This window comes from Tribolium castaneum, unplaced genomic scaffold (genome assembly GCF_031307605.1).
Source record: "Tribolium castaneum strain GA2 unplaced genomic scaffold, icTriCast1.1 ptg000086l, whole genome shotgun sequence".
NCBI lineage: Eukaryota > Metazoa > Arthropoda > Insecta > Coleoptera > Tenebrionidae > Tribolium > Tribolium castaneum.
In genome coordinates, this window is record NW_026986683.1 from 5,001 (window position 1) to 17,500 (window position 12,500).

Genomic DNA, 12,500 nt, shown 5'->3' on the forward strand with positions numbered 1-12,500 from the left:
ACATAGTATAGACGAAGTACGACGTTTGCAAAGTACGGCACTCAAAATCGTGATTTTCTTGTACGACGTTTATTCGCACGTGCTGCCGACTGCGACGAAATGCAGCGTTCATAGTACAAACGAAGTACGACGTTCACAAAGTGATGAAGTAAAACGTAAACAATAAATAATATAATAATTTTATTTGTGTTGTATATAATGAAAAAACAGCAAATTTTTTTGCAAATTACGTATCTGTAAATAAATGTAAACATTTAGCAACTAATCAAAATTGTTTTTTTTGCCTAGATATTAAAGTAAAACATAAAAATACATTAAATTTATAAAATGCAACCCGCAGCACACTAGATGTGCATTAATATTGCATAACCTTTACGAAGTACGACGTCCAAAAATATTAATTTTTTTTTATATTGAGGTTAAAAGTGAGAAAACATAAATTAATAATAATGCAACCTGCAATACACTTAATATGTACTGATCTTGCATAACCTTCACGAAGTACTACGTTTAAATATAAATTAATATTATTGTGACCCGCAATACACTAAATTTGTATCAATATTGCATAACCTACACGAAGTACGACGTTCAAGAATATTAAAGAATTTTATTTGTGTTGTATATAATAAAAAAACAGCAAATTTTTTTGCAAATTACGTATCTGTAAATAAATGTAAACATTCAGCAACTAATCAAAAGTGTTTTTTTGCCTAGACATTAAAGTAAATCATAAGAATACATTAAATTTATAAAATGCAACCCGCAGCACAACAGATGTGCATCAATATTGCATAACTGTTACGAAGTACGACGTCCAAAAATATTAAATTTTTTTTTATATGAAGGTAAAAAGTGAGAAAACATAAATTAATAATAATGCAACCTGCAATACACTTAATGTGTACTGATGTTGCATAACCTTCACGAAGTACTACGTTCAAATATAAATTAATATTATTGCGACCCGCAATACACTAAATTTGTATCAATATTGCATAACTTACACGAAGTACGACGTTTAAAAATATTAAATGTTTTATTTGTAGTTTGCATATAATAAAAAAAAAAACAAATTTTTATGTAAATTACGTATCTATAAATAAACGTACACATTTAACAATTAAATAAACATAGTATTTTGGCCTAGATATTAAATTAAAACATAAAAATGCATAATATTTATTAAAATGCAACTTGCAATACAGCAAATGTGTATTAATATTGCATAACCTTTACGAAGTACGACGTTCACGAAGTACGTCGTTTACGAAGTGCGACGTTTACGAAGTACGTCGTTTACGAAGTGCGACGTTCACGAAGTACGTCGTTTACGAAGTGCGACGTTCACGAAGTACGTCGTTTACGAAGTGCGACGTTCGCGAAGTACGACGTCTACACATTAGGGCACTCAAAATTATTGTTACGTTGTACGACATTCAGACGTTCCAACTGCGACTAACTACAGCATTCATTTGACTTTGCACATACGACGAACGAAGTACGACGTTTACGAAGTACGGCGCTTAAAATAATTTTGTTTTTATTAATTAATTATTTTTTTTAAAACAAACGTTTTTATAATTAAATTTTATAATGGTTTAAATATAAAATATGACTTTTTAATATTATCAATATTTAAAATATTTTCTCCCTTTTGTGTGTATGCCTTATAGTTATAGAGCTGTGCGCTTCGGTAGACGTCGCCTGTGGAGCTATGTCAGTGGAGCGGTGCGCACATCCAATACCGAGCGGCTGCCTCGATCGGTGTCGCGCTGGTATACATATGGTAGTGGTGTGTGTCGATGCGTTGAGTGAGGCGATATGAACGGTGTAACGGTTTAGTCGAAGTTTATCATAAATGACGACGACAAAACGACCGATTATGTATACGTTCTGCATTTGCTTCCAATTTATCGACGTTTATCGCACATTTCCGCTATCGAATTCGAATAGGGCTTTGCTTGCGAGATTGCTTTATTTTGTGATTTTGTGGCTCGCCCAGTTCCCCACAGCGAGATTGCGGATGCGGCAAAACGTATTCTCTTACGTTGGCGGTCCTTATGCAATCAAACTTTGTTGAACTAACAAATGTTTGTGATTTAAACAAACAAAAATAATAAATGCGTCAACTCTCTAATATCCGAGCGAGAATATTTATATAATATTCGTAACGTTTATGGATTCGAAAGAATTTCATAAATTCACGTCGCATTCAATCTTGCGAAGAGTGAAGAGAATGTTTGAACTTTTAAATCGGCAAAGGTAAAAAATAATATTATAAATATTATTATTATGCCTTTATTGACCGATATATGTGTTGTGGTGTTTAACGACTACGACGACGATGATGACGATACATTTATCTCTATATCGTACGAAGAAAAGAAGAAACAGCGTGGCGTTACTTTCTTATATGTTAGATTGTTTCGCACAAACGCGCATATTCTTCATCTTTATAAACGATGATGATGAGTATTTTATTCTCTCGTCTGTCTCAAAAAACACAAAAACACAGTTCCCTGGTTGATCCTGCCAGTAGTCATATGCTTGTCTCAAAGATTAAGCCATGCATGTCTCAGTACAAGCCAAATTAAGGTGAAACCGCGAAAGGCTCATTAAATCAGTTATGGTTCCTTAGATCGTACCCACATTTACTTGGATAACTGTGGTAATTCTAGAGCTAATACATGCAAACAGAGCTCCGACCGGAGACGGAAGGAGCGCTTTTATTAGATCAAAACCAATCGGTGGCGGTTTCGCCGTCATCGTACAACTTGGTGAATCTGAATAACTTTACGCTGATCGCACGGTCTCGCACCGGCGACGCATCTTTCAAATGTCTGCCTTATCAACTGTCGATGGTAGGTTCTGCGCCTACCATGGTTGTAACGGGTAACGGGGAATCAGGGTTCGATTCCGGAGAGGGAGCCTGAGAAACGGCTACCACATCCAAGGAAGGCAGCAGGCGCGCAAATTACCCACTCCCGGCACGGGGAGGTAGTGACGAAAAATAACGATACGGGACTCATCCGAGGCCCCGTAATCGGAATGAGTACACTCTAAACCCTTTAACGAGGATCAATTGGAGGGCAAGTCTGGTGCCAGCAGCCGCGGTAATTCCAGCTCCAATAGCGTATATTAAAGTTGTTGCGGTTAAAAAGCTCGTAGTCGAATTTGTGTCCCGCGCCGCCGGTTCATCGTTCGCGGTGTTAACTGGCGTTTCGCGGGACGTCCTGCCGGTGGGCTTAGCTCGAGAGGGCGGCCCAACTCAATCCCGCCGCGGTGCTCTTCATTGAGTGTCGAGGTGGGCCGGCACGTTTACTTTGAACAAATTAGAGTGCTTAAAGCAGGCTAAAACTTCGCCTGAATACTGTGTGCATGGAATAATGGAATAGGACCTCGGTTCTATTTTGTTGGTTTTCGGAACCCCGAGGTAATGATTAATAGGAACGGATGGGGGCATTCGTATTGCGACGTTAGAGGTGAAATTCTTGGATCGTCGCAAGACGGACAGAAGCGAAAGCATTTGCCAAAAACGCTTTCATTGATCAAGAACGAAAGTTAGAGGTTCGAAGGCGATCAGATACCGCCCTAGTTCTAACCATAAACGATGCCAGCTAGCGATCCGCCGACGTTCCTCCGATGACTCGGCGGGCAGCTTCCGGGAAACCAAAGCTTTTGGGTTCCGGGGGAAGTATGGTTGCAAAGCTGAAACTTAAAGGAATTGACGGAAGGGCACCACCAGGAGTGGAGCCTGCGGCTTAATTTGACTCAACACGGGAAACCTCACCAGGCCCGGACACCGGAAGGATTGACAGATTGAGAGCTCTTTCTTGATTCGGTGGGTGGTGGTGCATGGCCGTTCTTAGTTGGTGGAGCGATTTGTCTGGTTAATTCCGATAACGAACGAGACTCTAGCCTGCTAAATAGGCGTATTTCGACATCCCAAATGCCGGCTGGAGCCGGGTTCGCCCGGTCTCTATGTGCGGTTTTTACTGTCGGCGTACAAACAATTCTTCTTAGAGGGACAGGCGGCTTCTAGCCGCACGAGATTGAGCAATAACAGGTCTGTGATGCCCTTAGATGTTCTGGGCCGCACGCGCGCTACACTGAAGGAATCAGCGTGTCCTCCCTGACCGAGCGGTCCGGGTAACCCGCTGAACCTCCTTCGTGCTAGGGATTGGGGCTTGCAATTGTTCCCCATGAACGAGGAATTCCCAGTAAGCGCGAGTCATAAGCTCGCGTTGATTACGTCCCTGCCCTTTGTACACACCGCCCGTCGCTACTACCGATTGAATGATTTAGTGAGGTCTTCGGACCGGTGCGCGGTGGCGTTTCGACGTTGCCGATGTTGCTGGGAAGATGACCAAACTTGATCATTTAGAGGAAGTAAAAGTCGTAACAAGGTTTCCGTAGGTGAACCTGCGGAAGGATCATTAACGTGTAAATGTTGTTGTTTAGTTGTCACACATACACACACATTTTGTCTGTGCTGATCAACAAAAAACACACATACATACACTATTCGTATGATGATCAATTCTCATACAAAATTCTTTATTATGCGTCGAACGGAAAAGCAACAACGGGTCGTCTTGCATTAAGCGGATCTGTTGTTACGTTTTTCGATTTATTTTATAAATCGATTGTAAACGTGCCGTAAACGACGTTTTCAAAGAATTTTTTCGAACATTAACACGAATCAATATTGTCGAAAGATGGTTATGTGCTAACGTTTTATTATTGCTTTCGCAGTGCCGGTCTTAGCGTATTTCCATCATCGTATTCGCTTCGAAAAAAAGTACTAATACACAGTGGTGGTGTATAATTAATGTGCAAGAGATGTTGTTGTTGTTGTTGTAGTATTTGTATATGGTTGGAGTTATTTATAATAACAAACAAGAATGAATGAATGAATAATAATGGTGTCTGCCAATACGATCGTACTTTATGTACACGACTAAAACTTTATACATACAAACCATAATAATAAATAAACTCGAAACAACCAACAACAAAATTAATACGCTACTGTACATACAAATACACATTTATACATACCATCATTTTACTTAACCGATGGTGAGTGATGTTTGAAAAATAAACGCTTAGGCTTACGGTTTTGTAAGCCAGTCTTTGCGTATTTTCTTCATCGTATTCGCTTCGGAAAAAAGAAAATAAAGATGGTGTATAATTAATGTGTAAAAGAGATGTTGTAGTTGTAATTTAATTTGTAAATGGTTGGAGTTTATTAATAAATAAAAGGGGCTGTCTATTCGTCTGTACTTTATGTACAAGACTAAAACTTTATACATACAAACCATAATAATAAATAAACTCGAAACAACCAACAACAAAATTATTACGCTACTGTACATACAAATACACATTTATACATACCATCATTTTACTTTACCGATGGTGAGTGATGTTTGAAAAATAAACGCTTAGGCTTACGGTTTTGTAAGCCAGTCTTTGCGTATTTTCTTCATCGTATTCGCTTCGGAAAAAAGAAAATAAAGATGGTGTATAATTAATGTGTAAAAGAGATGTTGTAGTTGTAATTTAATTTGTAAATGGTTGGAGTTTATTAATAAATAAAAGGGGCTGTCTATTCGTCTGTACTTTATGTACAAGACTACAAAAACGTTTTATAACAATAAAAAGCTCGAAACAACCAATAACAAAATATACTACTACTATACTACTATACATACAAACGCACATTTATAAATACATAAAATCAATTTACTTTATCGATAGTGAGTGATGTTTGGAAAAAAACGCTTAGGCTTACGGTTTTCGGGTACCTGGGTTCCGCATGCGTCGAAGTAATAATTTACTTTAACGACGCGACGAACCGTAGGAATCTAAATAAAAAAGTTTATTAACTTTTTTAGATTCTGTGGGTTTTAAATGATATACGCCCGACTGACGAAGGAACGTTTTGCACTGCCTGTGCTTTTCTTTTGATTCGTTTTTATGTCGACGGACGTTCTTAGAATGCCCACCAAACGACGTATCACACAAAACACCCTACAATTGTATTGTTTGGTAAATATTGTTGTGATTAAGTTTGTAGCTGTGGCGTTTGTTTGAAGAAAACGTCTGGTTTTTCGACATATTTTCTATTTAATAAATATACATAATGCTTATCGCAAAAGGAGCAGAGTTTTATAGACAAAGTTGATAGAGAAAAAAAACCTAATAGATATATATACGTATTTATAAAACGTTAATATCATCGGGTTATTCTTTATGTAAACTTAAACTATAACTGCATACTCTTTTCGATAAGTAGAAACAAATGCCACTTTAATTAAATAAAATATTATAAAATATAACGCCGAACGTTTCTTTCGATTGGTCCGTTTCTCACATATACATCACAATTGTAATAACCTTAAGTAGTTATTTTTGTTGTTGTGTGATGATGAAACGATTTCGATGTGGAACGGTGCGTTATGTAATAATATTTTAAATTTGTTTGAAAAGATTACCCTGAACGGTGGATCACTTGGCTCGTGGGTCGATGAAGAACGCAGCTAATTGCGCGTCAACTTGTGAACTGCAGGACACATGAACATCGACATTTCGAACGCACATTGCGGTCCTCGGATATACTGTTCCCGGACCACTCCTGGCTGAGGGTCGTGTCAATTTCAAAGACTGCTCGGTTTTTGTCTTAAACACAGCGCACAATGTTGTGTAGACAATTACGTCGGAGCGTGTTGGGTGCAAATATGACGCGTTACTATAATTGTTAATTGATTGTCGGTTGTCATAATAAAATATTATGCAACGTAGACAACAATAAAAACAATATAAAAAATAACGCGGCATCCTAAAACGCAATAGCGGCTGACATTCTTATTAGTTTGTTGGTACAAGTTGGTTTAGACGTAGCACGTCCGATATTAAAAAGCAGCCACAACGCTTAAATTTCGAACGAAGCGATCGTCGTGTCCGAGACGTTAAAGTTGTTTATATGCATATTTTATGCACTATAATTAACAACAACAACATTCTCGCAACGACGTCAGATCGATGTTTGAAATTGTTTGGAGGCAGCCATATAAACGGAATACGTGTAATTATCGTCTGACAAAATAAAGGCAAATTTATATTTGCGACCTCAGAGCAGGTGAGACTACCCGCTGAATTTAAGCATATTATTAAGCGGAGGAAAAGAAACTAACTAGGATTTCCTTAGTAGCGGCGAGCGAACAGGAAAAAGCCCAGCACTGAATCCCGCGGCCGAAACCGGACGCCGGGAAATGTGGTGTTAGGGAGGATCCGTCATCCCGAGATTGTGCGACGCGTCCAAGTCCATCTTGAACGGGGCCACAGCCCATAGAGGGTGCCAGGCCCGTAGTGACCGTTGCCGATAACGGGAGGATCTCTCCTCAGAGTCGGGTTGCTTGAGAGTGCAGCCCTAAGTGGGTGGTAAACTCCATCTAAGGCTAAATATGACCACGAGACCGATAGCGAACAAGTACCGTGAGGGAAAGTTGAAAAGAACTTTGAAGAGAGAGTTCAATAGTACGTGAAACCGTTCAGGGGTAAACCTGAGAAACCCGAAAGGTCGAAAGGGGAGATTCAGCGTGACTCGATAGCGGCGCTAAATGATCGTGCGACGAACGGCGTACGCGTCGTTCGCGCCTTTTGTTTATGCGAACCGAAGTCGAACGCGTGCACTTCTCCCCCAGTAGGACGTCGCGATCCTTTGGGTGTCGATCTAAGGCCCGCGGTGGAGCCCGTTCGAACGGTTCGCCGTTTCGGACGAACCCGCGGTGTTTCCCGGTCGACTCGCTCGAAGGTATGCATATGGCGCCGGGCCGCTACACAGTTAGCGTCCGACCATTGGCAAGCGCGTTCGTTTATGACGGTAATCGCACCTGGTGTCGGTTCTGTCTACGAATGGCTGTTCGCCAATGAGTTCTCGGACAGACTCGGTTGAAACGCCGATCTGCGACGCTATAGCTTTGGGTACTTTCAGGACCCGTCTTGAAACACGGACCAAGGAGTCTAGCATGTGCGCGAGTCATTGGGACATGACTAAACCTAAAGGCGCAATGAAAGTGAAAGTTCGTCTTGCACGGACTAAGGGAAGATGGGCGGCCGTTACGGCTGTCGCCCCGCACTCCCGGGGCGTCTCATTCTCATTGCGAGAAGAGGCGCACCAAGAGCGTACACGCTGGGACCCGAAAGATGGTGAACTATGCCTGGTCAGGACGAAGTCAGGGGAAACCCTGATGGAGGTCCGTAGCGATTCTGACGTGCAAATCGATCGTCGGAACTGGGTATAGGGGCGAAAGACTAATCGAACCATCTAGTAGCTGGTTCCCTCCGAAGTTTCCCTCAGGATAGCTGGCGCTCGTCGCTTACGAGTTTCATCCGGTAAAGCGAATGATTAGAGGCATTGGGGTCGAAACGGCCTCAACCTATTCTCAAACTTTAAATGGGTGAGATCTCCGGCTTGCTCGAACTTTATATGAAGCCGCGAGACTCGAATCAGAGTGCCAAGTGGGCCATTTTTGGTAAGCAGAACTGGCGCTGTGGGATGAACCAAACGCCGAGTTAAAGCGCCTAAATCGACGCTTATGGGATACCATGAAAGGCGTTGGTAACTTAAGACATCAGGACGGTGGCCATGGAAGTCGGAATCCGCCAAGGAGTGTGTAACAACTCACCTGCCGAAGTTACTAGCCCTGAAAATGGATGGCGCTGAAGCGTCGTGCTTATACTCGGCCGTCAGCGGCATGTGCGGTCGGTTATTTAATTAACCGGCCATGAAGCCCTGACGAGTAGGAGGGTCGCGGCGGTGAGCGCAGAAGGACTGGCCGTGAGGCCGTCTGGAGCCGCCGTCGGTGCAGATCTTGGTGGTAGTAGCAAATACTCCAGCGAGGCCCTGGAGGACTGACGTGGAGAAGGGTTTCGTGTGAACAGCCGTTGCACACGAGTCAGTCGATCCTAAGCCCTAGGCGAAAGCCGATGTTGATGTGGTGTAGATATGTCGTTGGTTCGTTTTTAATTCGAACGTAAACGTACGAAGCGAGCACACACCCATTGGGCGAAAGGGAATCCGGTTCCTATTCCGGAACCCGGCAGCGGAACCGTTAATAATTCGGGCCCTCGCAAGAGAGTTCGTCGGGGCAACCCAAAAGGACCCGGAGACGCCGTCGGGAGATCCGGGAAGAGTTTTCTTTTCTGCATGAGCGTTCGAGTTCCATGGAATCCTCTAGCAGGGAGATATGGTTTGGAACGCGAAGAGCACCGCAGTTGCGGCGGTGTCCGGATCTTCCCCTCGGACCTTGAAAATCCGGGAGAGGGCCACGTCGAGGCGTCGCGCCGGTTCGTACCCATATCCGCAGCAGGTCTCCAAGGTGAAGAGCCTCTAGTCGATAGAATAATGTAGGTAAGGGAAGTCGGCAAATTGGATCCGTAACTTCGGGATAAGGATTGGCTCTGAGGATCGGGGCGTGTCGGGCTTGGCGAGGAAGCGGGTCGCGGCTGACGTGCCGGGCCTGTGCGAGGTGAAGCGTTGTTCCGTTTCGGCGGTCAATGTCGAATCCGAGTTCGGTCCCGTGCCTTTTGGCCTCCCGCGGAACCGTCTTGCTGCGAGGCTCCGGGTGCGCCCGTCAGGGCGTCCGGAAGTCCTCTTCGGCCGCCATTCAACGGTCAGCTCAGAACTGGCACGGACCGGGGGAATCCGACTGTCTAATTAAAACAAAGCATTGCGATGGCCCCTGCGGGTGTTGACGCAATGTGATTTCTGCCCAGTGCTCTGAATGTCAACGTGAAGAAATTCAAGCAAGCGCGGGTAAACGGCGGGAGTAACTATGACTCTCTTATGGGAAGACCCCGCCCATGAGGCTTGGAGAGTGTGATCCTGATCAGATCACACTTGAAAAGTTATGCTGAGTACGTCCGCGTCGTGAGAGTCGGTAACTGTCCCAGGATGGTCTGGGATAGGCTAAACCTCAGCAGGGGAAAGTTGTAGGGGCCTGCCACCCCTACACTTTAGTGGTATGGCATTCGATACCCCTAACGAAGCCTCGGACTTGGAGGAGCACGGTTCCCCTCCTCCTCGTATTAGACCAGGAACCAACTGTCCTGACAACCCCATTGGACCTATGGGAGCGGACCATGCTATGGACATGGATTCCGAAGACGAAGCGGGGGCACACGGACCCCCCGCCGATAGTGCTCACTTAACGTCAGGCGAACCCCTTGAAATCATCTTGATGTTACCCTTTCAAAGCAGGTCATGCGGCATATGTCTCAATGCCGGAAAGGGTAACTTCCGGGCGTTAAGTTTAGATGATGAGGAACGGCATCTGAGGGAAAGACATCCGTTGTCGCTAATCCTATACAAATGCTCCGATTGCAAGGGGCAGTATAGGTCGAAAAGAGCGGCATTATGCCATGCGCCCAAATGTACTGGGCCCACGCCAGACCCACAGGGTAACGCACTAAGGTGTCATCTGTGTGGTCTGGTCTGTAAAAGTCAGTCGGGGGTTACTCAGCACCTCCGACACAGACACCCTCTCGTCAGAAACACCCAAAGAGCAGCTGAGGAATCTGGCAGAGCTGAGAGGGCAGCTCTCCCTCGCCCCCTGAGAAGAAACACACGATCTGTGTTTTCGGAGGAGGACGAGGCTAAAATGCTGGAATTGGAGGTCAGATTCCAAAACGAGAGGTGCGTTGCCAAATGTATGCTCCCGTTCTTCCCGAATCGTACGTGCAAACAGATAAGGGATAAACGGAATACAGATGCATACAAAAGAAGGCGGGAACTGTATTTCGAGGGTGTGCGAGTACAGGATCCCGCCGGCGCGGAAGATTCCGTTCTGCCGGTAGTGGGGACGGATGAACCGGCCGAAGAGAACATCCCCCTTGAGTATCCCGAGTTGCCTGGGGATGAGGAGGGGGCCCCTGCATGTTCTCAAACGATCCTCAACACCGAGGGTCCCGATGGTCTCGGGAGCCCGCCGGTCCCGGTGGAGGAGGAAATGGCATCCTCAGGTTCCACCTCCAACAATGTCGATACGGGTTGGAGGGAGAGTATAATTACCGCTGCTTTAGGGGTTGAAATTCCAAAGGCCATCTCTCAGGAACCAGCAGCTGTCATCCAGGAGCTGCAAGACGCTCTTCGCGAGGCGGTCATCGGCGTTTTCCCTCAAGACCGCCTCGACGAAATGTACGAAAGAGTGCTCAAGGTCGTAAATCCTGACGATACCCAGGAACGACCAAAGCGTCAGAGGAAAAAGGGTAAGAGTAGAAATGCTTTCCGGCGGTATGTCTACTCTCAAACCCAGGACCTATTTAAAAAGAATCCAGGTCAGCTGGCCCGCTATGTGAGGGAAGATGTGCGTTGGCTGGAACAGGGCCGAGTGCAACTCCAGCGCGACGACATCGAGAGGATGTACAACAAACTTTGGGGCACAAAGCCGGACGTACTCCCACCTCACTGGGATTATCCTCTGCCTCTGGACACAGCAGATGTCCTAACGCCTATTGAATTAAAAGAGGTCAGAAAAAGGATATCCCAAACTAAATTAAAATCGGCTGCAGGCCCGGACGGACTCCAAAAACGCCACTTAGTTCGTCGGGTTGTACAGGAGATCCTCCGATTATTGTATAATCTGCTAATGTGTTGTGCGATGCAGCCTACACAATGGAGGATGAACCGCACACAGCTACTACTCAAGCAGGGTAAGGATCCCCCTGATGTAGCTAGCTATAGGCCAATTACAATCAGCTCGATACTCTGTCGATTATACTGGGGCATAATCGATCAGAAACTCAGAGAGCATGTGCGGTTCCACCCACGCCAAAAGGGGTTCGTTTCAGAGGCGGGGTGCTTCAATAACGTGCAGATCCTTAACGAGTTGCTGCGGCACTCAAAGGGCCAGCATAAGAACCTGGTCGCAGTCTGCCTGGATGTGTCTAAGGCCTTTGACACAGTTCCTCATTCTATCTTAGGACCAGCACTGCGAATGAAGGGTCTTCCCGAGCAGGTGGTACGGCTTGTGGAAGACTCCTATAAGGATCTGCACACAGTCGTCAAACAGGGCACGGCGGAAGTGACCCTAAGTCTCCAGCGAGGGGTGAAACAAGGCGACCCCCCTCAGCCCCTTCTTATTCAACGCAGTTTTGGAACCCCTTTTACTGCAGCTGGAGAGTCACCCGGGGTATAAGGTTGGTGGAGAACTGGCTAGTGTCTCCTGCATGGCCTTCGCTGACGACATTTTTCTAATAGCGGCTAATGTACCTCAGGCATGCACCCTGCTACGAGTTACGGAGGACTACTTAGAGAGGCTGGGAATGAGGATCTCAGCCCCGAAATGTACGTCCTTCGAAATACGCCCGACAAAAGACTCCTGGTACGTAGCAGACCCCGGGTTGACACTGACGAAGGGAGAGAGGATCCCGGTTGCGGCCGTGGATGCCGTGTTCAGTTATCTCGGTGTGGAAATATCTCCTTGGGCCGG

General features: G+C 45.0%; 2 non-coding genes and 1 pseudogene across 2 annotated transcripts; all 3 read left to right on the forward strand.

The window, feature by feature from the left end:
- The first annotated feature begins 2,519 nt into the window (after positions 1 to 2,519).
- On the forward strand, positions 2,520 to 4,442 carry LOC135267748 (small subunit ribosomal RNA). Its single transcript, XR_010336123.1, has one exon. It is a non-coding gene; the product is annotated as a small subunit ribosomal RNA (ribosomal RNA).
- Positions 4,443 to 6,500: 2,058 nt separating this feature from the next.
- On the forward strand, positions 6,501 to 6,657 carry LOC135267741 (5.8S ribosomal RNA). Its single transcript, XR_010336120.1, has one exon. It is a non-coding gene; the product is annotated as a 5.8S ribosomal RNA (ribosomal RNA).
- A 476-nt stretch (positions 6,658 to 7,133) lies between these two features.
- Positions 7,134 to 12,500, forward strand: part of LOC135267743 (large subunit ribosomal RNA) — an 8,315-nt pseudogene continuing 2,948 nt past the window's right edge.